This window comes from Wyeomyia smithii, chromosome 3, assembly GCF_029784165.1.
Source record: "Wyeomyia smithii strain HCP4-BCI-WySm-NY-G18 chromosome 3, ASM2978416v1, whole genome shotgun sequence".
Classification (NCBI taxonomy): domain Eukaryota; kingdom Metazoa; phylum Arthropoda; class Insecta; order Diptera; family Culicidae; genus Wyeomyia; species Wyeomyia smithii.
In genome coordinates this window covers 243,818,178-243,842,791 of record NC_073696.1, presented here as the reverse complement: position 1 = coordinate 243,842,791, position 24,614 = coordinate 243,818,178, and the positions used below count along the sequence as shown (strand labels likewise).

Here is a 24,614-nt window from a genome sequence, read left to right as displayed (position 1 = left end):
ATTCGTGGGCAGTACTTATCAAAATTTCGATTACTTTGTTACCTTCTCTGTGAAATAGTGACTCGCATCGGGTCTTGCAGACTTCCGCAATACAACGAAGAAAAAAAACTTTCTCATCAAGACGAATTAGGCTACGAATTGACTCCCCACCGTCTATATTTACCAGATTAAAAAAACTTTCTTCCCGAGTAAATACAAAATTGTAGGATAATATTGGATTTGAACTTGGAAGAAAAAATATGTACTTCCAAGTTAACGCCCAACTACTTATCGTGGATTTTCGAATCATTCAACGTTCAGCACCTTCGTCCACCAACTGCTTCAATATGTTTTGTTCGTTCATACTCTAGGCCATTCCCATGCAACCACGGTCCTCATAGATCGTCACCGATCGCGTAATCTCAATACCAAGATAACGTTGAAGACCGGCTTGCCAAATCAATTTAGCCAAACCAGCGCTCAATGCCACGTGCTTCCCGATCAAACAATTATTACAAACAGGTAACACAAATATATCTGAGCTTGATAAAAATAACAAATCCTGTAATATTCTTGATATGCCAGAATGATAAAAAGCACAGAATTATATCAAATTCTGTTATTCTGTTATGAATATTCAAAGTGCGTTTTTAAATCATATTCAGAACAAAATTTGTTATTCAAATAACAAAATATTGTACATTCCAACTCATTCTGATCTTTTTCTGCCAAAGACCTTACGAAACTTGCTATAATTTTTAATAATCAGTAAGTAATTTTGATGGGAATTTTGATATTTTATTTATTAACGAAACCAAGTTTAGAACACAAGTTGATACAAAAAGTTCGTAATAAAACATCAAGATTTGTTATAAATCTGACCTTTTTGAAATTTTTTTCTCCTGTGTGGACTCATCACTACGACCAGAGATTAGATATATTGTGATATCGCCCAGGTGCTTTCCGTACTCCGCACTTCATATTTAATGGCAAAATCACTATTGAAGTAAGTGGATACGCTTATCATTCATATCCGTGCTTGTCTGTAAGTTTTACCTTTCCGTTTCAAGCTTACTGCTCTACTATACCGAGCCTTCATCCTAACAATATCACCTAATTACAATTACCTGGAGAGAACTTTCAAACGTTACTCACACCAGTTTTATTATAATAGGGACTCATTTTTGTTAGAAGGAGTGGCAACAGGAGAACAGTAGAATTCAGATTGAAGGAAGGGTACGTGGTGGGGAGCCTGACAATAAACCCATGCTAAAGTCCTTTAACAACCAAAATGGCCTGATTCTACTAAGATTCGAACCTGCGACCACTCGCTTACCAAAGCAGACTCTGTAACTTAACGGCTACGGAGCCTACGGATAATCGAGTCTGAGCTGTATTCGAAAAAAGGAAACTGAAAACAGCTGCCTTTCCGCTAGAAATGTTCCGTTTTCGGAATTGTTGATAAACAGCAATGGTAAAGTTGACTTTCTACGCTATGATCGGTGATAATGGTTACGCACTGTGAAATAAAAGAAATATGTACAACATTAAATATTTCGGCAGCGAGGATAAAAAATTTGCTTTTAGTTATTAAGATACTTGAGAAAGTAAGCTACCAGATATAATTGACGCCGTTAAACATTAAATTGTATTTGTGCCGTGTCAAATAAATTATAGATGAAGAAAAAAAAAACATTAAATATTATGTTATCAATCTGGATTTGAAGCTGCATACGAGGCCGCAAGTCAACGGACAGCAAAAAAATCTGTAAATTCTGTATTTCTGGCAATATTCTGTAACACAGATTCGTATTGCTCTTTCAGTTAAAAAGTCTGTAAAATACAGAAAATTTTTTATATGTGGCATCCCTGATTAGGATGGAGAATACAAGCAGAGTTGCCATTTTCACAGATTTTTCTGTAAAATCACAGATTTTTTTCCTTTTTCAAATCACAGAATCTGTGATCACAGATGACAGATATTTTTGGAAAATCACAGATTTTCACAGATTTTTCCCATAAATGCCGGAAATAACAAATTAGGGTAATCGCTCCTATATTCATCTCAGTACCTATATTCGTCTCATCACGCCTTTTTGATCAATTTATCGTCAAATTTTACCATATTTTCAACGTAAAACTTTCAACCACTAGACAAAAGCAAAGCAAATAGATTTACTTTCAAAAATTTGTAGAAATTTGACGGTAAATTGGACAAACGAGAGAAATAAGATGAATATAGATGCATCTAGAAGTTGAGATGAATAATGGAGCGATTACCCTACCTATACTTTTACTACAAATCGAACTCATTAATTGAGCGGGGGCCTAGTGTGGTTGGTAACGTCTCCGCCAACCACGATCGACGCCTGGGTTCGAATCCCACCGCCGACTTTGATGTCGATGGTTGTGAGGTGGCGTGATCCACTCACAACCAACCCAACTGGTCTAGATTCAATCCTAGCCGACACCGGGAGATTTTCTGAGGCGAAAAATCTCTGGGATCACGCCTTCCATCGCATGAGGAAGTAAAGCCGTTGGCGCCGGTCCGTTAATAAACGGGTCGTGAGTTAGGGTCCTGGGTGTGGAGTCGCCTCCCTGGGCGTCGGTGATTGGCCACAACAGTGGCGGAACTAGACCGACGGAAAATAAGCGAGAATAAAAAAAAAAACTCATTAATTCGAAATAACGATTTTCCGGAAGCTCGAATAATCATCCGTAGAAAATAGTTCGACTATCCGGAGTTATTCTTTTCGCAGATTTCGAATACGTTTACTATTCCGACATTTGCCTTTTTATCGATTTCATCTAGGAATGCTAGTTTTTTTGCGCTATATACTGCTTAGTTAACTCAATGAAGTGTGCAGAGAGGTGACCTGATTGAACCACCTCATTATGATTGAATTTACGATATTTTGACGTTTACCGTATCCAACGTATGGATGAGTTTCTTCTGACTAAATCATAGCCACGTAAGCGTAACACGAACCGCCGCCATGCTGAACCAACCAATAATGGTTCCTTGACGTTTATTTCCACGCGCAATCACGAGTAGGTGAGACTAATAACCGTGGTTACATTTTCATATTTCCGAGTTTGTTTATTTATGTTTCGGGTTCTTTCGCTAATCTTGTTGCGATTTTTTATCGAATATACCGTTACTGTAACGCTTATCGTGTGATGTTGTGAAAGAAGAAGTGCATTATTCCGTCCTGTGTGTGCATTTTGCATGGAGTAAAGGTGAAGTTTGAACACACAGGTGAATAGTACAGCTTGTATCACATGTAAGCCTTCTGATCACAAAAGAAACCGTCGTTGGTGTCGAATTCTTTCCATTTCCGGACTGTCAAATCTGCCTGCTGCTGGTAGCAAAACAAGCACAAGGATTTGTTCTCACCACTTCTGCGAACAAGATTTTTATTTAATGAACGGCAAGCGTAAGTTATTGCCAAGTGCAGTTCCCACTTTGATGATTGCAGGCATCACCGAGTTGGATGTGCTCGACGACGAAGACATCACCGGTTCGAATACCGGTAATAATTTTTTTATTACCGTATCCAAATCTTAACCCTCTAGTGCCCAGTGCCGTCTCTAGACGGCCTTCAGTTGATCCTCTAAAAAGCTTCAATAAGAACTTAAAAAATGTTTATAAAGCTTCATAGTGATTTTTTCGAAGTCCGTCTAAAAATAATTTGGGCACTAGAGGGTTAATTTAAAGTTAATTCAATTTAATAATATTCTAGAATTTCCAACACCCCAATAGAGGGTCAATCTCCCCTAATTAATGTAAACAAAAGACGCCATATTGTGTTAGTGGCCATCCACATACCACGTGGACAGCTTTGGGGGGGGGGGTTGGCTAATGTCCACGGTCCATGCAGTTTTTTTAGAATTTATATGAGCCGTTGTCCACGGAGGGGGAGGGGGGGGGGTCAAAGTCGTTGGAAATCTGTCCACCTGGTATGTGAATGGCCCCTTACGATAGAATCACTTGTCTTCAGGCCCCTGAGTTAATTGAATCGAGTGGAGGAAAATTTATTGTTAATATGAAGCAATTCAATCAATCTCGTTTTGTTTTTAATCAAATGATCATATCCCAGATATGATCACGGATTTTTTTTCTCTGGTCACAGATTTTCACAGATTTTTGTCGTCAAAACACAGATTTCGAAACGGCAACTCTGGCATACAAGCGGAGCACAGACAAGCGGCAGAGCAGCTGAGCCTCCAGTACTATTGCTGTTAGCAGGACAAATGAGGCACGGACTAGCAGCAGAGCAGCTAAGTACGCTGGGTCGAAGCTGAAGTTATCACGAAATATATTAGCTCAAAGTGATTCGTTTCGTCCCTCCTGCCAAGTACCAATTACAATCGGCCTTTCTCAAGACCACAAATCTGTTTTTGAAGTTATGGTTGCAAAGCTTGTTAACAGGTTCTCCACTCACTTATATACCAGTCTCTTCTGTTAGTCCATCCGCTTAGAAGGCTGCGTTACATTCGAAATCGCAGCCTACTGCGCTCGGATAGACAATTAAGACCAAATTTCGGCATACTGACGTGTCGTTGGCACTCGACATGTTACCGAAACGTTAATGTGAATATCATTTTACAATGCTGCTAGAACGTATGGAGATTCTGAAACTAAACATATGTGAAACATCAAAAATATATTAATATAGTCGGGTTTTTTTACACGGGGGATACGCTGCTGGTAACCGCAAGTCAGTCCCATCTGTAAAAATATAAAATCGAGAAAACAGCTTCGAAAGATATTTTATTTACGCTCAGTTATCACTGATTCATAGTGGCCCCCGTGGCTCTGTGGTTAGCGATGTCGGTCGGCTAGCTCTCCCACACGGTTGTGATATCGGGTTCGATTCCCAATCGAGTCGAGGATCTTTTTGAGCTGGAAGTTTTCTCGACTCAGCACTGGGGTACGGTGTATCGTTGTACTTATCTTACACATACAAAATGTGCCAAAAACAATATCAATAACGAATTCTCTCAACTAATCTAGTTGATCGAGACCGCATTAGCCCCAACTGATTCGAGATGAATTATTTTAACAATATTCATGCTAAAATATAGTTTGCATACTAGCCTGCACTAATTAGGTTGTAAAAATCACTTAAATTATTGATTTCATGATAAAAACATTGAGTGTGACTGACTTGCCGTTACATTCTACGCCGAAGAGAAAAGTAACCGCAAGTCAGTCACATTGCCATGTTGATGCTATAGTGCGTGTTGACGTGTTGTTATTCGTTGCCGTGAAAAGCCATCAATCCTTCGCAGTTAGGAAGTGTATGTCCAAGAGAACAGTTAAAAAATGTTGGCGTTGGAAAATCTCGAGATGTACGGAACCGATGTCCGTTTGAGGTTCGAGAATCGCCTTTGGAGATATCTTGGAACGATTCCCTGGATTCTGATGGAAGTTTTTTCAGTACTGAAGATTTTCCTGATAGATTCACGAAGAAGCGAACCATGAAAAAATGGACATGAACTCGTATTAGCAAGAAATTGCTGCATAGAAATTCATCACCAATTCAAACTAAAAAATTGATAACTGTTACTAGATAACTCAATTTTTTAATAAACGGTCTTATCAAACTTCTCTCCTCCACTCCCCATCCATTTGATTGTACGTATTATGCATGTTTTTTTTTTTAATTGGACTGACTTTCGGTTATTTTACCTCTGGGACTGACTGGCGGTTACTTTTCATAATGGGACAGTTCGACTTGGTATTGATTTTCACTTTTGTTGAACAAACCACTATTTTTTATCGGTACATCTAGAAATACACTCAAAGATAGGCCAAAATCCGATGCCAACTCAAAATCGACAAAATTACAGATGGGACTGACTTGCGGTTACCGGCAGTACGTACCTCGTGAAAAAAACCGCGTTAATTTGAAAATCCGCGTAAAAAAACGCGTTAATTCAAAAATCCGCGTTAATTAAAAAATCCGCGTTAAAAACCGCGTTAGTCAAAAAATCCGCGAAAAGGAAACCAGCAAAAAGGGCTTTAGAAAAAACCCGAGATCCTCTAGAACCAATATTTAAAATTTTCCTCTTTGACGGTCATTCCGGATTTTTCGGTGGGCGGAGAGTTTTTTCTTTGACTTAGTCTTTAACCAAATAAACACTTAGACGTTTTTGGTTCCAAACCCACGCGATTTTTTTTTTAATTAGCGCGGTATCGCGTAAAAAACCGCGGTAATTAAAAAATCCGCGTAAGAAAAAAACGCGTTAATTCAAAAATCCGTGCAAGAAAACCTCGTAAAAAAAAATCCGCGTATAAAAAAAACCGCGTTAAAAAAACCTGACTGTATAATACTTCAAAGTAAAAGAGCGTGATTAGTAACTGAGCAATTCCCGCTGAGACGGGCTCACTATTTTCATGATGGTATCGAAAACGATTCAAGTAATGTTTTTATGGAAGCCTGCTGAACAAGTAAAAGAACTGCATTTAGTTGATCAAATTGATAGTTCCCCCGTCAACAGGAAATCATTATTTTTTAAAATTTTTTGGCTTTCTTCAAACCTTGGTTCACCAAAATTGCTCTAACTCTTGAACTTCTCTATGAAATTACCTAAACTAACATATCAAGAGAAAGGAAAAAGATGGGGCCTTCTTTTGCAAACATCAAAGTGGGTAGTTGCCATATTGGATTTAGCCGCCATATTGTTTTCTTCCAGAAAAATTGATTTTCGCATAGCTGCCCACCCACCTACCTCAAATTGTATTATTCCATTCGAAAGATCGTGCTTTTTTACATAAAATATGTTAAAATTAGAGATGTATGTTGTCTAAAATAAAAATTATATTAAAATTACCAAAACATGTTCGACTTGACCATTTGGTTTTTCGTTGAATCTTACCTCGCTGAAAATGCTGTAACACATTATATTCTTCTCAGAATATTTCCAATCAACCCACCATTAGAAAGGAGATAAAAAGGTCTTTTGCATGTAGACACAGAGACATATATATTTATTAGGGTGGGGAATCGTTATATGGAAAAAACGAAACTTGATAGCAGAAGGCCAGAACCAAGTTTTGCCTTTCTCCTAGAAAGGTATAGCAATCACTGGAAAAACCAAAGGTATAAAAGTGCTCCAAAGTGTCGAATCTCATATATCAATCGACTTAGTTTGACGAGCTGAGCATTTTCTGTATGTGTGTGTGTGTGTGTGCTTATGTGTGTGTGTGTAACGCTCTCCCAATCTCACTCGATTTTCTCAGAGATGGCTGGACCAATCTTCATGAAATTAATTGAAAATGAGAGGTCTAGTTGCCCCATAAGACCCAATTGAATTTCATTGCAATCGGATTTTTAGTTTAGAGGTTATGTTCAAAAATGTGAAAATCACGAAACATCATTATCTCAGAAACTACTCAACCGATTTTAACAAAACTAGTTTTGAATGAACGAGCTACTTAAAAAACTCTTGACTTTTGAGTTTCATGAGGATTGAACGAGCGGTTCAGAAGTTATTTAAAGAAACGTGTTCTGGAGCGTGTTTAATCTCACTCATGTTTCTCAGAGATGGCTGGACCGATTTTCACAAAATCAGTGTCAAATGGATGGTCTAGTTGCCCCATAAGACCCTATTGATTTGTTTTGCAATCGGACTATTACTTTGCCTGTTATGTTTAAAAATGTGAAATCCAGTTATGAAAAGGAACATATTCCGAAGACTACTCAAACTCACTCACTTTTCTCAGAGATGGCTGAACCGATTTCCACGAAATTAGTGTCAAATGAAAGGTCTAGCTACCTCATAACACCCTATTGAATTTCAATGTAATCGGTCTGTTACTTTGTCTGTAATGTATCAAAATATGAAAATCACGAACCTTTTTTATCTCAGAGAGTACACAACCGATTTGAACAATATTGGTATCAAATGAACGGGCTAGTTAAAGGTTAATTGATGAATTTTGTAGTGTTTAAACACGTGGTTCAAAAATTGTGAAAAGAAACATGTTCCGGTGACTTTTCAAATTCACTCGTTTTCCGAAAAATGGCTTGACTAAATTCAACAATCTTAGTGTCAAATGAAAAGTTTGGCTTTCCTATAGGTTCCCGTTTTATTTGACTATAATCATATTTTTATTCCAACCGTTATGTATTAAATTATAAAAACAACGAAAGTCTATTATCTCAAAGATCACACGACTTATTTGAACATATCTAGTGTCATTTGAACGGGTTGTCTCTCAAACTCACAAGTAAGGGATTTCATAGCAATTTGATATGTGATTCACAAGTTATGAAAAGAAACGAAATTCAAAGACTATTTGCAATTGTAACTGCATTGATCAAAACATATGGCCTCAACAAAATTTAAATTTGGTATTTTGCTATTCGTACGTTCCCGGTATTGCTCGTGATTGAAGTGTACGAAATTCACGGTCATTTCTTTTATTTCGCTATTACTTCAGCACGAATATTTTACTCCTAATTAATAATTTTTTTAAACTTTTTGCCTTTCTCCTAGAAAGGTATAGCAATCACTAGCAATCACGAGCTGAGCATTTTCTGTATGTATGTATGTGTGTGTGTATGTGTGTGTGTGTGTGTGTGTGTGTGTTTGTGTGTGTATGTGCAGATTTTTATTTTCTCAGAGATGGCAGGACCGATTTTAATGAAATTATATGCAAATGAAAGTTCTGGTTGCCCCATGAGACCCTATTAAATTTCATTGTAATTGGACTTTTATTTTAGAGGTTATGTTTAAAAATGTAAAAATCACGAAACATCAATATCTCAGAAACCACACAACCGATTTCAATAAAAAACCCTTAACTTTTGAATTTTATATAGATTGAACATGTGGTTCAAAAGTTATGAAAAGAAACGTGTTCTGTAGACTGTTTAAATTCACTTATGTTTCTCAGAGATGGCTGGACCGATTTCCACAAAACCAGTGTCATATGAAAGGTCTAGTTACCCCATAAGACCCTATTGATTTTTTTGCAATCGGACTATTACTTTGCTGTTATGTTTAAAAATGTGAAATCTAGCTATGAAAAGAAACATATTCCGAAGAATACATAAACTCATTCACTTTTCTCAGAGATGGCTGAACCGATTTTCACGAAACAAGTGTCAAATGAAAGGTCTAGCTGACTCATAACACCCTACTGAATTTTACTGTAATCGAACTGTAACTTCGTCTATAATGTACCGAATTGTGAAAATCACGAAACTTCATTATCTAAGAAAGTTAAGGGTTAATTGATGAATTATGATTGGCTGCCCTATACGTTCCCATTTCATTTGAATATAATCGAACTAAGCAACCGTTATGTATTGAATTGTTGATAAAAAAAAGAAATTCTATTATCTCAAAGATTATACGACTTATTTGAACATAACTAGTGTCATACGAACGAGTCATCTCTCAAACTTACAAATAACAAACTTCATAACAATTTGATATGTGGTTCAAAAGTTATGGAAAGAAAAGAAATTCAAAGACTATTTTAAACTATACCTGCTTTGATCAATATATGTGGCCACAATATAATTCAAATGTGGTATCGTACCATTTGAATGTTCCCGGTATCGCTCGTGACTGAATTGTTCGAAATTAAAAGTCATTTCGTTTATTTCGCTGTTTCTTGAGCATTTACATTACGTCAAATTTCATATTTTGTACTTCTAGTACAACATCATTATTTTAGAACCCAAGAAGTGAATACACATTTATTGGATTGAAGCGTTCATGTTAATCTATTTTTACAAATAATAAGTTTGAATGAGAAAGGCTGGGTCTGACCGCTAGGTGGATTTATTTAGGTTTTTTTGTTCTTTTTGGGGCCTCTAACAATCCTAAATTTATCGGAAGTCGATTCGTTTTGTCTCCGCTTGGCGCATTGCATTCCAAATTCATATGGAGATTTGTATGGAAAAACCAACTTTTTTGCATTTTCCATTCTAAAGAGTTCAGGTTTCATGACTTCAAATGGTTGGTTTTTTTAAGCCTAACAACTTGGCCGAAGACATCAAAGAGCTAGGGTGTCCCAAAAAAATACAGGAGCTGTTTAAAGTTGAGTATGTCGAAATTTATGTTGCAAATCATTTTTTCTGCCAACACTGCCAGTGTACCGGCGTCAGTCAGATTTCCATCAGAAGTAACCTCTTAAACACGTTGTTGATTCTACCAACACCTAGAATATTGACCTAAATTTGTTTGTTTGATCCAGCTGAGTGTTTAAATTCGTTACGACAGGTTACTTCTGATGGGAATCCTACTGATGCCGGTCATTGGTAATGTTGGCAGAAAACAAGATTTTCTGTATCTAAAATACTATACTTTTACATAATGTAGTGCATTTTTTGATCATTATTGAGCTTTCTAGAAAGGTGAATGCAAAAAAGTTGGTTTTTCCATATAAATTTTCATACAAATTTGAAATGCAATGCGCCAAGCGGAGACAAAACCAATCGACTTCCGGTAAGTTTAGGGTTGTTTGGGACCCCAAAAGGAACCAAACAAACTTGGTTCTGGAAAATCGATCACTTTTCCCCACCCTAGTATGTATGTATGTATGTATGTTCCACCATAACTCTCGAAGGCCTGAACCGATTTCAACCAAACTTGGCATACGTGCTCTTTGTACAAAGGAAGTGGTCATAAAAATATTGGATAGGGGGAGGGGTCACCCTTTAAGAAGGAGGGGGTCAAAACTAATAAATTTTCATACATAATGGAAACCTTTCATTGAAATTTGATGATTTTCGGGTTCTTGGTCATATTTGGAGGCCGGAAGTTGATGTCCACAGACCGAAACATGATGCCATTTTCAATCCAAGATGGCGAGTTTTTTAAATTCAATATGGCAACTTCCGGTATCAGAATTTCATGAAAAACGAATTTATGCTCTGCAATATGTATATTTTCGATATCAATATATATTTTGTCACATAGCGTAAACAACCGCATAATTGTTACACTTTTAACTTTTTCAACTTTTTTTTGTCAAAAAAGCTTCCTTCCAAATCCACATCTGCATCCTTTTGAACTCGGAAGTTATTCTGGTCCGGTAACCAACTAACGGTGATCTGTTTCTAATGTTCCGCTCATGGTCGTTCATTACAAGAAAAACTTCATTTCCACTGTGATATACACTGGATTCTCTTTTTACGCGATTGATACGTGCGCGCAAAAAAAGAATCGCGTAAAAAAAATCGCGTAATTTCGAACAAATCGCGTAACTTGGAGCAAATCGCGTAAAACAATATCGCGTCGTTACAAAATCGTTCGCTATGTGGTAAGTGTGTGTGTGTATGTGTGTATGTATGTCTATGTATGTGTATGTTTGTGTGTGTGTAACATATTGGCTCATAAACAATGTTTTCCATGTCACACATCGCGTAATTTCAAGAAAATCGCGTAAAAAAAATCGCGTAATTTCGAGAAAATCACGCAAAAAAAATCGCGTAAAATAAAATTACGTAAAAAAAGTCGTGTAAAAATAGAATTCAGTGTATTCCAAAAGTAGCTTGAAAGTGACGGCATAAAAGTATCATTGCAAAAATTTCATCCAATTTGACTTCAAAAGTAATGTTCAATGCATACGTAGTGTAAAGTAGTGCTTTCTTCATGATACTAAGTTGAGTTGAATTGTTTATTTGCAACAATATATTGGGAACAAAGCATTTGAGGTCAAAATATAAAAGTGTCATTTGCTCGAACAACCAATTTTGCAAATGTTACAAATATGCGATTATGAGCAGTGATGTTCATGAAGACTGATGTTATAGGACAGCGGTTCTCAACCTGGGGTACGCGTACCCCTGGGGGTACTTGAAAGCCTTCAGGGGGTACGCGGAAGAAAAATCAGTAATGGCGGACAAAGAATTTCTTCTTTATAATACTTTGTTGTTCAATCTTGCTCTTAAAACAAGACTGTAGGAATCATTGTTTGACCATAGTTCAATTTGAAACCTTAACTAGACTTCCACAATATGATCTACCACTACTCTTTTCCACTTTGCGAAAACATTCCAAGCTAGGGGGTACAATCGATACGAAAAATATTGCCAAGGGGTACGCGGACAAAAAAAGGTTGAGAACCGCTGTTATAGGATGATGTTGATATTGTTTACACAAAAAAAGTAAAACGAGAAGACAAAGCAAACAATAATTTTAACTATCAGAGGTGAGCTTAGGCTATTGATTATGTGATTTCAGTGTAATTTGAGTTTATTGTAAGTTAATTGATACCGTCGAAGATGCTGATGAGGCAATCCATTTTCCAACGGAATTTTTCAGCTCAACAATTTGATCAACCAAATGCAGTTTCTTTACTTGTTCAACAAAAAAAACATTACTTGAATCGTTTTCAATACCATCATGTAAATAGTGGGCCGGTCTCCGCGGGAAATGCTCACCTTTTTAAAAGCTTATAAGTCGCATTCGCCCGAATGCAGAAAAATGTTGTCTAATTATGCGATCCATTGTACTATTGAAAATTGTTAAGACTTGTTGAAACGAAAACTACGTCCTTTGATTGGTCGCTTGCTGGCTTTCCCTAAAAAAAGTTGACAGAATAGTATACCTAAATAGCCGGGAATGCACTCTTTGGGCTATGAAAGAGTCTGCACATGAATTCTTTTGGTAGATGGTGGGTCGGATGTACGGTCCCATATTAGCAGTAGCGTAGTGGATTGCGACAGTAGTAGCAGCGCGTTGTGGCAGTATCAGCTGGCTTTCCGAATTTAGTTTCGGCTCAAACAAATCACTTGCTGGTTGGTCACATACCTCAGAAACAGCGCGATATTTTTCAGGTGTGTTGTCAAAGCGCCTTATTCTCTCTTTACCGGGGCAGCACGAAGGATGCGATCAGCAGCATATCACATTTTAAACTACCCTTCTTAGGGCAACTAAACAAGTAATTAAGGATAAACCAAGTAGTGCAGTACAGTGCTGTTTCGATTTTATCACGGTCAAAAAACATCTTCCCGTTAATCCAGCAAAACTCTGGACTTTTTGACATGATAAAAATCAGTATTATTTGTTAGATTTTAATGCTATTCAAAAAAAAAATACCTGCCACCATTTCCTCGAAACTACAGCCTTGCTAGATTTATCTGAAAGTGTTTTTGTGGCCGTGATAAAATCGAAACTGCACTGTGTTACTCTGAAGTATTATTCTCGTACAATTGGCTCCCAGCGTTGATTGAATGAAGCGTTTCTTGATTTGAGCAAGCAATAGTAGACAACCTCCTCCTTTTTTCCTTGTTCAAATAATTGTTCAAATAAAGGCATGGGAATTCAACATTTTATTTACAAAGATTACAAAAATGTAGTTCCAAAATCATTGCAAATGCATGGTTAATCGGATATTGGATACATTTGAACTCAAAAGTCAAATCGGTCGATATGATTGATTTTATCGGAATGAGAGCATCCTAGCCCTTACCGCTGCCTTATCGTGTCGTTGCTTGTATTACACGCTGGTTTTTAGATGTTTTACGACCAGTCAAAACCTATTACATAAATTTGGTTGGTTGAGGATTCTAAGCATGAACCGTTATATAGGTGAACTTCGTGATTATTCATACAATTTATCAATTGCCAAGAATTTAGTTTTGAATGATAAGATAAAATTCAAAACGTCGACATTTTTTTGCCACCCGGATTGCACGTGCACTCGATTCTGGACAGTCAGTGAGTTTCTCTTTCGGTGATATTTGGCTATTTTCCAAAAAATTTTAGAAATTTTATTTCTATAAAACCCCATCACACTTATAGAGGAAGAAGGGGTAACAAACCATCATACAAACGAATGCTAAATCAATTAATTGAAAAAGAGTTGAATACTGATAAATTAAAAAACCTACTTTGCGATCATGTCACGAACGTACTTTATTAGCGGGAAAGAAAGTTTGCAGCCAATTGAAAAAAAAAACCTGATGATCCCAATAGGGACACAAGCCACTAGCAAAAATTATTCCCCGAAAACTTCGCCAGCCAAAGTGCACTCCCGGCATAACGTCCGCTCATCACGCCAGCAAGATATTATCTAATAAAATATTGATCAGGTGGCTCAGGCAAGGAAGGAATGACTTATCTGTAAGTGTATACACGCTCACTGTACCTCCGTTTCGAAATCGGTTGACAATGGTGACACGTTTCCCAAACGGGGTTTCCACCAGCAAACTTCCCCTTTTGATTAAAACTAACGTCAGAACACGGAAGTGTGGCTTGTGGTTACCTATCTTTTGACAGGAAAATATGTGATCTATTTTTGTCGTAATTGTAGGTTGGATTCAATTGTGACTCTAGACCTCAGTTATTGGTGTCACCTTGATGAAACTCATTGCAATTTAATTATAACATGTATACGCCCTCTAGTAAACGTTTTCTAATGTATCTAATGTATTATTAGTAGACATACTGGTTTAATACATAATGGTTTGTACCATACATACTGGTTTGTAACAAAGGATTTAGTAGTTTGTCAGAAATATAAAGAAAATTTACTCTCATGCGGGTCATGCAGGAGCGCAGATGGAAGTAGTAGAACAAACCAAAAATGATAAAATACCTGCCGGAAATGCTGCATGCAAATAATATACCCGAGGTACACCTGTAAAGTTCCAGTTGAGCAAGGCTACCGTTTTCGTTTTATAGGATATGGTAAAATGGAATTCTTAGTAATACATAACTGTTAAAAAATATTAACACCCGAAGTAAGGAATTATTTCAAAACTGACTACGACTACGTGAGAAAGATTGTCAAAATTTCTCGCATACTGTTGCTTCTGTTGTTGTCTTTTTAGAAGAAATATCTTCCCGCGATCCTGCGTCACGGGGTGCAACCGGTCAGCCAGAAGAGGAGCAGCTTTGACCTGATAGCGTGTGTTGAAAATGCAGAGGCAAAAACTAGAACATGCAGTTTGGTGTTATTCCTGCTAGTTGCTAGGTGTAACGATAGCAATGCCGCAAGCCATTAATTAAAGTGTGCGTATGTTTGCTGAAACAACAAATACCAGATCGCGCAGGAAACAATATCCTTTGTGCCAACGGGGCTCACTGTGTGAAGTACCGTGCGTTTCCACTGCCAGCGGGTGTACTCACTCTGCGAGGTTTCGTTACCGATTCAATGTTTGCTGTTTTCGAACCTTACCTATACTTAGTTTGATTCACTGCTGACTCAATTGCTTTCGGGCTGGAACAATAACATACCCTTTCCGGTATCATTTTCATCATTAAATAGAACCCAGTTGAATAAACATTACCGCTAGCGAACTGATTTTGACGCATACATTGATAATGATTAAGGATGGGGGGAAATTGCGGTCGCGGTGTTCAATTTAAAATTAACTATTAGATTGGTAGAGCGGATCTAGGATCTAAACGATACGATGAATGAAGGAAAGAAAGCATGCACGACTTGCAACCTACAACAACTGAAACTGTAACTGTAATCGTGATCAGCTTTAATTTCTGAGAGCGCGTTGCCAATAAATGATTTTGTTCTTTGTAAATAGTGCATGTTATTCATTTTGTTTATTTGGTTTAAATAACAAGTTATCCATTGAATTGATTATATGTTCTATTGAGGTTTTTCCAACTATCCTTAGCGGACATGCCAACTTCCACAAAAGTGCTAGTCAAGGAAAAATAATTTCTACTCGTTCATTTTCAGTGGCACGGTCCCGTTTCCATTGTTTTCAAGTACAGTAATCCTCATTTTAGCTATACATATGCAAACTTTCTGGTCCCTCGCTCTCCTCCCAACCCTGTTTCAGTCGAGAATATCAGAGTTACCTACTACCCACTGACCTAAACAACGGAACCATTAGTCTGAATTCAACCTGCTCTGCTAGGTTCAGGTTTTTTTTTCTGTAGGTATTGTCATCATTGTCGACATGTCTTCCATGTGCGCTGCAGCAGGCAAACGTTCGTAACTCTGTGTCGCAACAGGAGAACCCAACTATCATTATCCTTAGCTGCCACAATCTGCCAAGATGAGCAAGCCACCAACGCAACGGGAGAAACCAAACTCTGGGGCTGGTTTCCTTAGTGCGGTCTCCAATCAGCTGGCAGTCTCATTGCAATCTGATCTGACTTTTACTGACTGACCACAAATATAGTTTTATCATTCCTCTCATCACCCTAGAGGCTTTTAAACAAATAGCCTTTCCACACGAAACGTGAACAGGTAATTCGGTCACGAATGGGCGAATCCTCAGAATCCGGGTTAATTTGTTCTACAATTCTTGCGTAAATTTGCAGCTCCGCGGCCGCGTTGGAAGCAGGTGTGAAAGGTTGCTGCCACAGCAGGTGAGAGAGACCTAATTTTCACTCTAAACTGAAGCTGAAACGGGGTGTGAAGCAAAAATCACAACTTACAAACGTTCCTAGATAGCGCACAGGCAGGCAAATATGTAGGTACCTACTCCGGAATCTAGATTGAGACATGACTTGCGCATCAAGCGAGCGGGCGTTTATGGGAAGCCAAGCGAAAGTGGACGATTCTAAGCGAAAGTGGAATTTTTCTTCGCTTCCTACACCAGCACTGGCAGTTTGTTCGTTGGCATTAAAATGTTTGTTTTTATATACCTATACACATAATTTGCAACAAGAGCAAGTTGAGTCTGTCGGTAGGGAAATTCGTTAAACTTTCTATATAATTTCAATTAAAATTTCTCATAATCAGAATGAACATTTTTGCCATTTATGTAATTATTTAAATTTCAATGCATTTTCAACTCGAATGCCACTCGTTGGAGGAAAGTATTCAAATTCACGTATGTGGGATAATTGAAATGGTGCTAGCGATAACACTCAGTTGGTGCCTTTTGAATCAATCCATGTTTGAGTTTCCCAACAAATTTTTGGAAGTAGGTAACTGTTTGAAATTTCGCGTCCTCGAATTCCCATTATTCCATCGCGATAGACAATTTAATTGGGTAACTGTGCGGATTGTGCTTTTTACTGCTCACTGTCACCATTTCTCTGTAACAGAATTTGTACAGACTTTTCCACTTGAATAAAGAAGTTAGCAATTTTCCGTTTCGTCAAAAGCTAAACAATCAATTCAGACAATTTCTCTCTGTCTCTCTAAGTCTTTATCGCTTGTTACATTCTGGAGAATTTTGACTAGATAGAAGCAATATTTTGCTTTCTGTCATTTGCAACTGTCTGTTTAGAATGATGGCTTTAAGGATCACAAATTCAGAACCACTTGAATTTAGTCAGTTTTTTTTTGCATTATCAAATAGAGCTGTACTAATAAAATACTTATAATTATCTTTGAATTAATCTGAGAGCAAATAATGTGGTAATATATTTTTTGTGATTTTATGAATTCATGCAAGACTGAATTCTTTGAATTTGTATAAAGCACTAAGCAAGTTCCTAGGTAAATGTTGAGGATAGTTCAATAAGACTACTCCATCAGACGCTTTTTGTGCTGAGTTACTTTCAACCATCTTATAATTATTACCAGCTTATTATTACGTTACGTCTATGTAAATTGGAAAAGTATCTTAACCCCAGCAGGTGCACAAATCGAAACCAAAACCCCCTAACGTAAACCCACGGTGCATTGCACTGTTTCCGGTTGCGAGTATTGTAAGTCTCCTGCTGTAGACGGGCGGCTATTCATGCAATTCCTTCGACCATGTGTAATACGTAAATACCCGAGTCTGTACCCGGCTGGCTGCCCACTGAAGAGGTAGAACAAGTCACATAGTGGCAGCGCGCAGTGTGTACTTGCAAAGGATTCCTTTGCCGTACCGCGGCCCAGTATGGAGTATCTCGTAAATCGCTACAAGTGCTTGGTTGCTGGCCGTTGCGCTGGCAGTGAGTTAGAAATGGTCGCTTCACCGAACCACCGAGCGGTGCTAACCATAGTCGTAGCGCAGGAGTTGCCTGGGGAGGAGGGTTAAGTGCTAAAAAAAATTTTTTATTGCTTCAACAATAATTTGATGAGTCCTAAATGTTCTGAGTGTAATTCCCTAAACCATCCTGAAAAAATCTTTCTTTAAACATTTTGCCAAGGAGTGTTAGCAACGTTATTTGGGATTGTAGATGAGTCCAGATTGTCTAAATGTTAAGCACGATACATTTCTGATGTAAGCCCCAAAGATAATTAAAAACATTTACATTGCTTTTTTAACATGAGTACCCTAAAAAAGAGTTACAAAATATTCGACTTTTTAAAATGCTTATTTTCCGGGTGTCATTCTTATCATGACACTCTGAGCTCATAACTGTGTAATCAGAGCTCTGCAAATTCACACAATAGCCCAATCAATGCGAGGTTTAGGAAGTTTTTTAGCAGTGAGTGCCCTATTAATGCCGATTTTTGATGCTTCAAACGTTGTGAGTCGAGTGACGAAAAAATCTAACGGGTGGAGCGTGTCAGGCCATGTGAAGTCCTCCTTAGCTGATGTGGATAGTATTACAGTATTTGATTTTGATTCAAGTACTACTGCGCTTCTAGTTACCCAAGTAACCCACAAAACATGTTAGAAAATAAGTGTACTACTACTACTATTTTCTATCATCAATTTAAAATCAATAAAAACTGCCACTGATAAAAACGATTGTCAATCTAGTTGCACTGCGCATAACAACATATTTGTGTATGCGCTGTTTAACAGTTGTCATCAAGTAGCCTTCAATAGACTATCTCACCGAATTTCTATAACCTCACTTTTCTGACAGCTAGTGGTAACTTTATTTACATCTTGGATTTTGTGCTTTTTTCTGATGGAGCAATCGTGTGCGTAGCGGAAATGCTGCTCAATTTATAATTGTTCTTAGTATACTGGCACCTCACGCACAGCATTTAAAGGGAATTTTGGTCACAATTGAAATGACCTGCTATAATTGAACACAAAACTGCATCATCCAAGGGTAAACGAAGTTAGCAGTAGCTGTCAAACTCAGGTGCGTGAACTAACCGTGCGATGGTCTATTTTTGCGCTTTTCTGGTGATAGAGATGTCATGGAGTAGGTAATGTCAACTGTTCTGTAACAACGCGTGTTACATAGACTATCTTTGCAAAGAGTACTGTAAATGCCAGTGGTTTCGGTAGATAATCGGGTCACCACCCTTGATCGATTATACAGGGTTTCCAATTAGCCGCGTTGATGTTTGCGCGCCTTTAATTCATTTTGCGCGTTTCTTTGAAGCTTTACTTACCATTAAAGTTTTCATTTTCCTCTATTGCTGATACAGTTAATAGTTCTGTTCAGTATCCTAATATATCTCTGGCGCAATTCATTTCACGCTTATGGAATGGTTATAGCGCAATCTCTTTTGCCTTATAGTCACGTGTGTTTGCCTGGACCTGCTTTGATTCGCCTTCTTTGTAATTTTTTCGTTGTCAAATTTTTTTGTTCAGAACTGATCATACCTTTCTTGATTACTGCTTGCAACCTCTTTTGACCATTGACACTCGACCGTCCAAATCCACAGCAATTAGCTCCTTCTTCTTTTCGATATACTGAGGTTCCTGTCGACTGTAACCGTCTCAGCCTCCTTCATGTCGTCTCATCATCTTTATCTCATCGTAGATCTGAACCACGTCATTTCTTATAGACTAACCGCGGAATAAGTGGTTGTATTTTTTTGTGTTCCAATTTGTGCTTAAAATTGCAGGATTGATTCAATTCACCGAAAATAATCAGACCCCCGTGTTTTTGCTGTTGGCTTGTTAAAGTGGCCAGCTCCGAAACAGGGCGGCCAGAAAAAAACAGGTTATTCGATATATGGGTCATTCCATACGAAGTGACCACGAAAAAGCACAAACTTGGACACGACCATCACAGATTTTGCTCAAAGGTGGGGGAATTATTCATCTTCTGTCTCTTTGGAGAAATCCCAATGTTGGTGTCAATTGGAATTCCCCCAGCTCTGTAGGACCCCCCTCTTTATTGCAAAGTCACGCAATTTTTGTTGAAAATCTATTTTTCTTTTTCTTACAATTCAAAGACGTAAAAAGTGCGAAAAATACTGATGGATTATTTTTGAAGCAAATAAACCAAGGAAACCAGAAAAAAATATAACTTTTGACCGGAAGTGTTGCCAGATAAATTATTTTTGTATTTGAAAACTAAATTTACAAAATTTTTGGCAAATGCAGCTATTTTTATTTTGAATTTGATAATTTCATCGTGTTCTTGGAAAATTTTACGTAAGAAACAACTATCAACTAATCTCGAGATATAGCATTTTTACGAAAATAGTTGTAAATTTCGTAATTATTTTTTTTACAATTTTAAGACGTAAGGCACCCGAAAAATAGTAATAGGTGAATTTTGAAGAAAATAAACCAAGGAATCCATAAAAAATATTATTTTTGACCGGAGTGTTGCCAGATGGATCCAGATGGATTTTTTTTCATATTTTGAAACTAAATTTGCCTTTTTCGGCAAATGCAGATTTTTTTTCTAAATTTTATGGTTTCATCGTATTTCTCGAAAATTTTTATGTAAGAAACACTTATCACCCCGAGGTAATATGAGCCAATCTCGAGATATAGCATTTTTACGAAAATAGTTTTAAATTTCTTAATTTATTTTTCGTAAAAATGTTAAATTCAATGCAGATAATAATAGCTGTTCGGCTGTTGTGCTTATTACTGAAGTAAAAAATAATTCGGTACGTTTTAAGACATGGAGATGAAGTCAAATTTACAACTATTCCAGTATTTACAGGTGCAAATGAATTTGAGAGAAAATTTTAATTCTTCAATTAGACCTTTTCTACCCTGAAAAGGACAATTTGCTGTGTAATTCTATTTCGGATAAGATGCTAACCACATCTTTGCATTATCACTGACAATGCGAATAAGGTATTCCTTTTGATAGATAACACAGTGGAAAGCTGTTCTAACACTCAAAACTAGACGGCTCATGTATTTTGAACACCAGCATTACAGAATGTTGGTATGTTGTCAAAATGAGGTAACTTTTCAATGGGTGCATTTACTAGTGCCCACTATGCACAGAGTCAGCGGTGAAGTGTCCCGCTGCATCAGCTTGCCCTGTTACTATCGTTGCTGAGACCCGCTGCGGCCGCTATCCGTTACCATGCCACAGCTCTGGCCGCTATCCGCTGCCATTGGTATCCGCTGCACTGCTGCTGCTGCTGCTAAGGGAGGACTACTATTGTCCCTGTCTAGAACTAATATGAGCAGTTTCGGCTGAAACAGGCACTTATATAGGCCAAATAGTCCATTGCAAATTACTAGGTCTATAATTCTATCGACCATGCTTGGGAAGCAATCATATAACAACCAATAAGAGGTCGAATTTTTCGTTTTGACAATTTTCAATATTACAATAGCTCGATTAATAAAATTAAAATTTTGTGCATTTGGGAGGAATCTACAGGAGAAGCTACAAGAACGATGGTAATCCATCGAAAACCAACCGACTTATTAGCACTTGAAATTGGACATATTTTTCACATTGTCCGGTTTTCGATTTCCATTTTACATCCCTATGTAGCCGAACTTCCTGAGAGACGTAGTTCTACGTCAAAAAATAACAGAAGTTCAATCGAAGGTTGTAGGGTGGTTCGACGTTGCGGCGCCAACAGCACTCTTACAACACAGTGAAAAGCTGTTTTCGCCCTTAAAACTAGACAAGGCCAGCAGATTATGATTGCCAGGATCCAGAAAGCTTGTTTGGTTATCAAAATGAAACAGGTTCACTGAAGGAAATGACCGTCTGTATCCAACCATCTGTATAATTAGTATAATGATTTGTTTGACCGGAAACAGACTCGGCAAAGACAGAAATTCAAAACAAAAATAGTGAGGCGCTACCACAAAAAAAAAATGGTCGCAGTGGTCCAAATCTCACAAAAAAGTTGGGACCGTCCTTCCCATCATCCGTTAGTAAAATGATTGGTTTGAGCAGCAGCCCGCTCTTTTAGCTCGAAGAGTGCATATCCGGTAACTTTGTATCTTATTTTGTCATACGTGTTAGGGAAAGCAAGCGTTAAACGACCAGTTAGAGATCGAAATCTAACGTTTCAACGAAGCCCACCATTCATGTGATTTTAGTACCTCTGAAAACTCATTTAAGTCTCTGAAAAAGTTATCATTGCAAGGGGCATTTACAGGAGTTGTTGAAAAGCTATAATCTTTCGTTTTTTCTAGTTTAAACTCGAGTGCAAAACTTGTGTTTACCAGTATTAATTTCAAAGATTAAAAAATATTTTTCACGAAGTTGCTTGAAAATAACATGAAAGTTGCTTAAACATTGTAGGACAACTTTTTTCTCTATCTACAAAGAGTTAGAGTTTTGTTTATATCGAAAATTCTGGTCACCCCAATTTTTAGTAACATAAAAATAAGCGTTCTATCGATACAACATTCTAGAAGAAATTTTTTTTCTAGAATATAACTATCAAATTACTATTGCTGTAGATTCAAATTTCCCCCTATATTCGGTTTCTGGATTATTGTGTCTTTTAATGCGATGTTCTGATATTTCTAGATGGAAACCAACCATTAAGGAAGCGCCTTTTTGTAAGATTTGGACCACTGCGACCATTATTTTGTTTTTTTTTGTGGTAGTGCCTTACTATTTTTATTTTGAATTTCTGTCTCTAAAGGCCTTGGAGAATTGAAAAAATTGTTGTGTTATCTGTTTTTTTTTTTTTTTTTATGCAGGGTAATATTTTTTTTCTTCATAGCGTGGTGCGCAGTTGAAAAAGAACTTCTTTTATTTTCTGATCCCTTGTGATATTCAGGCACTGAATCAGGCAATGAAATTTTCTGACGCAGTTAAAAAAATATCATGAACGAAAAGTGACAACAAAGTTTACTTGATTTGAATACTGTATTTAAACCAAATATCACTTTTTAACCTTATTTTATAATGAGCAGTACAGAACAGGCTCTGATTGACGGCAGATAACCTTACTGTTAAGCATTCTCAGCGGTCAAAATTCCGTTTGGTGAAAAGGGCGAAATTTTTTGACTCCCGATTTTTTCCATCTGCCACTGGGGTAAATTCTGTAAAAATTATACTTTACTATCGCAGTACGAGTGTCGTTATTTGCGTCTTTCTGTTGGCCCGTACGTATGTGTACAGTCTTCGTAGCAAGGTAATGTATCATGATTAGAATAGTTTAGACTATTTACATGGTACATTGATTTTCATGTCACGATTTCACCATCCATCAGTCTAGTTATAACAATAATTTATAGTAAATCCGACGTGAATGCATTCAAATATTTCGGTTTATCTGATCACAGAATTTGTATCATAATCGAAACAGTGTGAATCATTATCGGAACCAAAAATTTTCCAAAATCGAATCAGCCATTTTTTGACGTAGTGCTACGTCTTAACTCTGGAATAGGGTAGAAAATTGAAATACCGAAAATAACGACGCGTCATGAAAATTGTCCAAATTCTTGCAATTCTTGCATACTTGCATTTCGCCAAGCATCCAACGAAATGCCGAGCTGGAACCAAGGCTGAATATCATCAGAACCGGGGTGATATCTAGAGGCCAGAAATCGACTCCATTCGGTATTTTGAAGTTCGAGATAGTAATTTCCGGTTATCGGGAAACCATAGAAAGTACTTCCGAGCGAACTTTTTTATTATTGTTATACGAAGTGTCTTCATGGAGTTTTTGAAAGGCCTCTCAACTTCATTTCCAGTTTATCTTTATATTCTTTGAAACTTTCTGATATTTTTGACGTTTTAGATTGTAAGCTTTCGATAAAGGATGGTTTGATTCATGTTTGAAGCACTCTTTAAACTTTAAATTTTTCTACCTCTTGCAGCAAACTAGAAATCCTAATAAACTTATTAAAACAACAACTATCTCTTTTTTGGCAACGCAACTGCTTCATAATTTCACAGCTTTTTCATAAATTTATTAAATTTCTGACAGAAAAATTTTCGCCTTCAGCTCTGATAAAAAATGGTACAATGGTCTACCCGTATTGGATTATACATATTTTTTAATTATCTTCTGCTTAAATTTTTTTCAACCTGTGTCATCAAAAACCACCCCCCGCGCACGGCTGTGACCTAGCAGCAAGAACGTTCTGCTGTGTGAACAGTCAGTGTGACTGTGAGGCGAAATGAATCATTTCGCTCATCGTGTGTGCCTGCCTATACGAATGCAACCGACCGACCGAAGGAAACATATTCGACGAGCAACAGAGTGGCGTGGCGGCGAGTGGGCAAAAAGGTAAACTGAACGTGAACGTTGCTGGCTGACGGAACTCTCAGTTTAGCAAACGGTCTCGACTAGTGCGGTCCTCAGAGCCGGTGACTGATAGGATACTAATCGTACAATTTGGCGGTGTGCTACTTCGAACCGCACGGAAGGACTTGGACTAGTGGTATTTATTTTGTTTTCGGTGACTAGTGCGAAGTGATCCAGATTTTGTGCTTCGTAGCGGAAAGTTAATCGCTCTTATAGATAGATTTGCGTGAGAATAAGTACGCGTTTTCGCGATGGAAATTTAGTGCTATGCGTCAACGGCGCCGCTGGCGGCTGAAGTGTGTTTGTAACTCTTTGGAGTAATTATTTCTCGGCGATTATTGTGTCACGAAAGGTGCATCAGTATCCTAGTGATGCGGTGATGCGGTTTGATGCTGCATGGTCATTTATA

The 24,614-nt window shown here is 37.5% G+C and overlaps 1 protein-coding gene across 4 annotated transcripts in view; it reads left to right on the top strand.

Moving 5' to 3' along the window:
* The first annotated feature begins 24,221 nt into the window (after positions 1 to 24,221).
* Positions 24,222 to 24,614, top strand: part of LOC129729953 (G-box-binding factor-like) — a 42,743-nt gene continuing 42,350 nt past the window's right edge. The window contains exon 1 of one of the 4 annotated variants that reach the window (XM_055688882.1): positions 24,222 to 24,341. The gene's annotated coding sequence lies outside the window, so the exon portion shown is untranslated. Of the gene's footprint in view, positions 24,502 to 24,614 lie in introns of all 4 variants that reach the window. The other 3 variants (XM_055688883.1, XM_055688880.1, XM_055688881.1) reach the window with 3 other exon arrangements.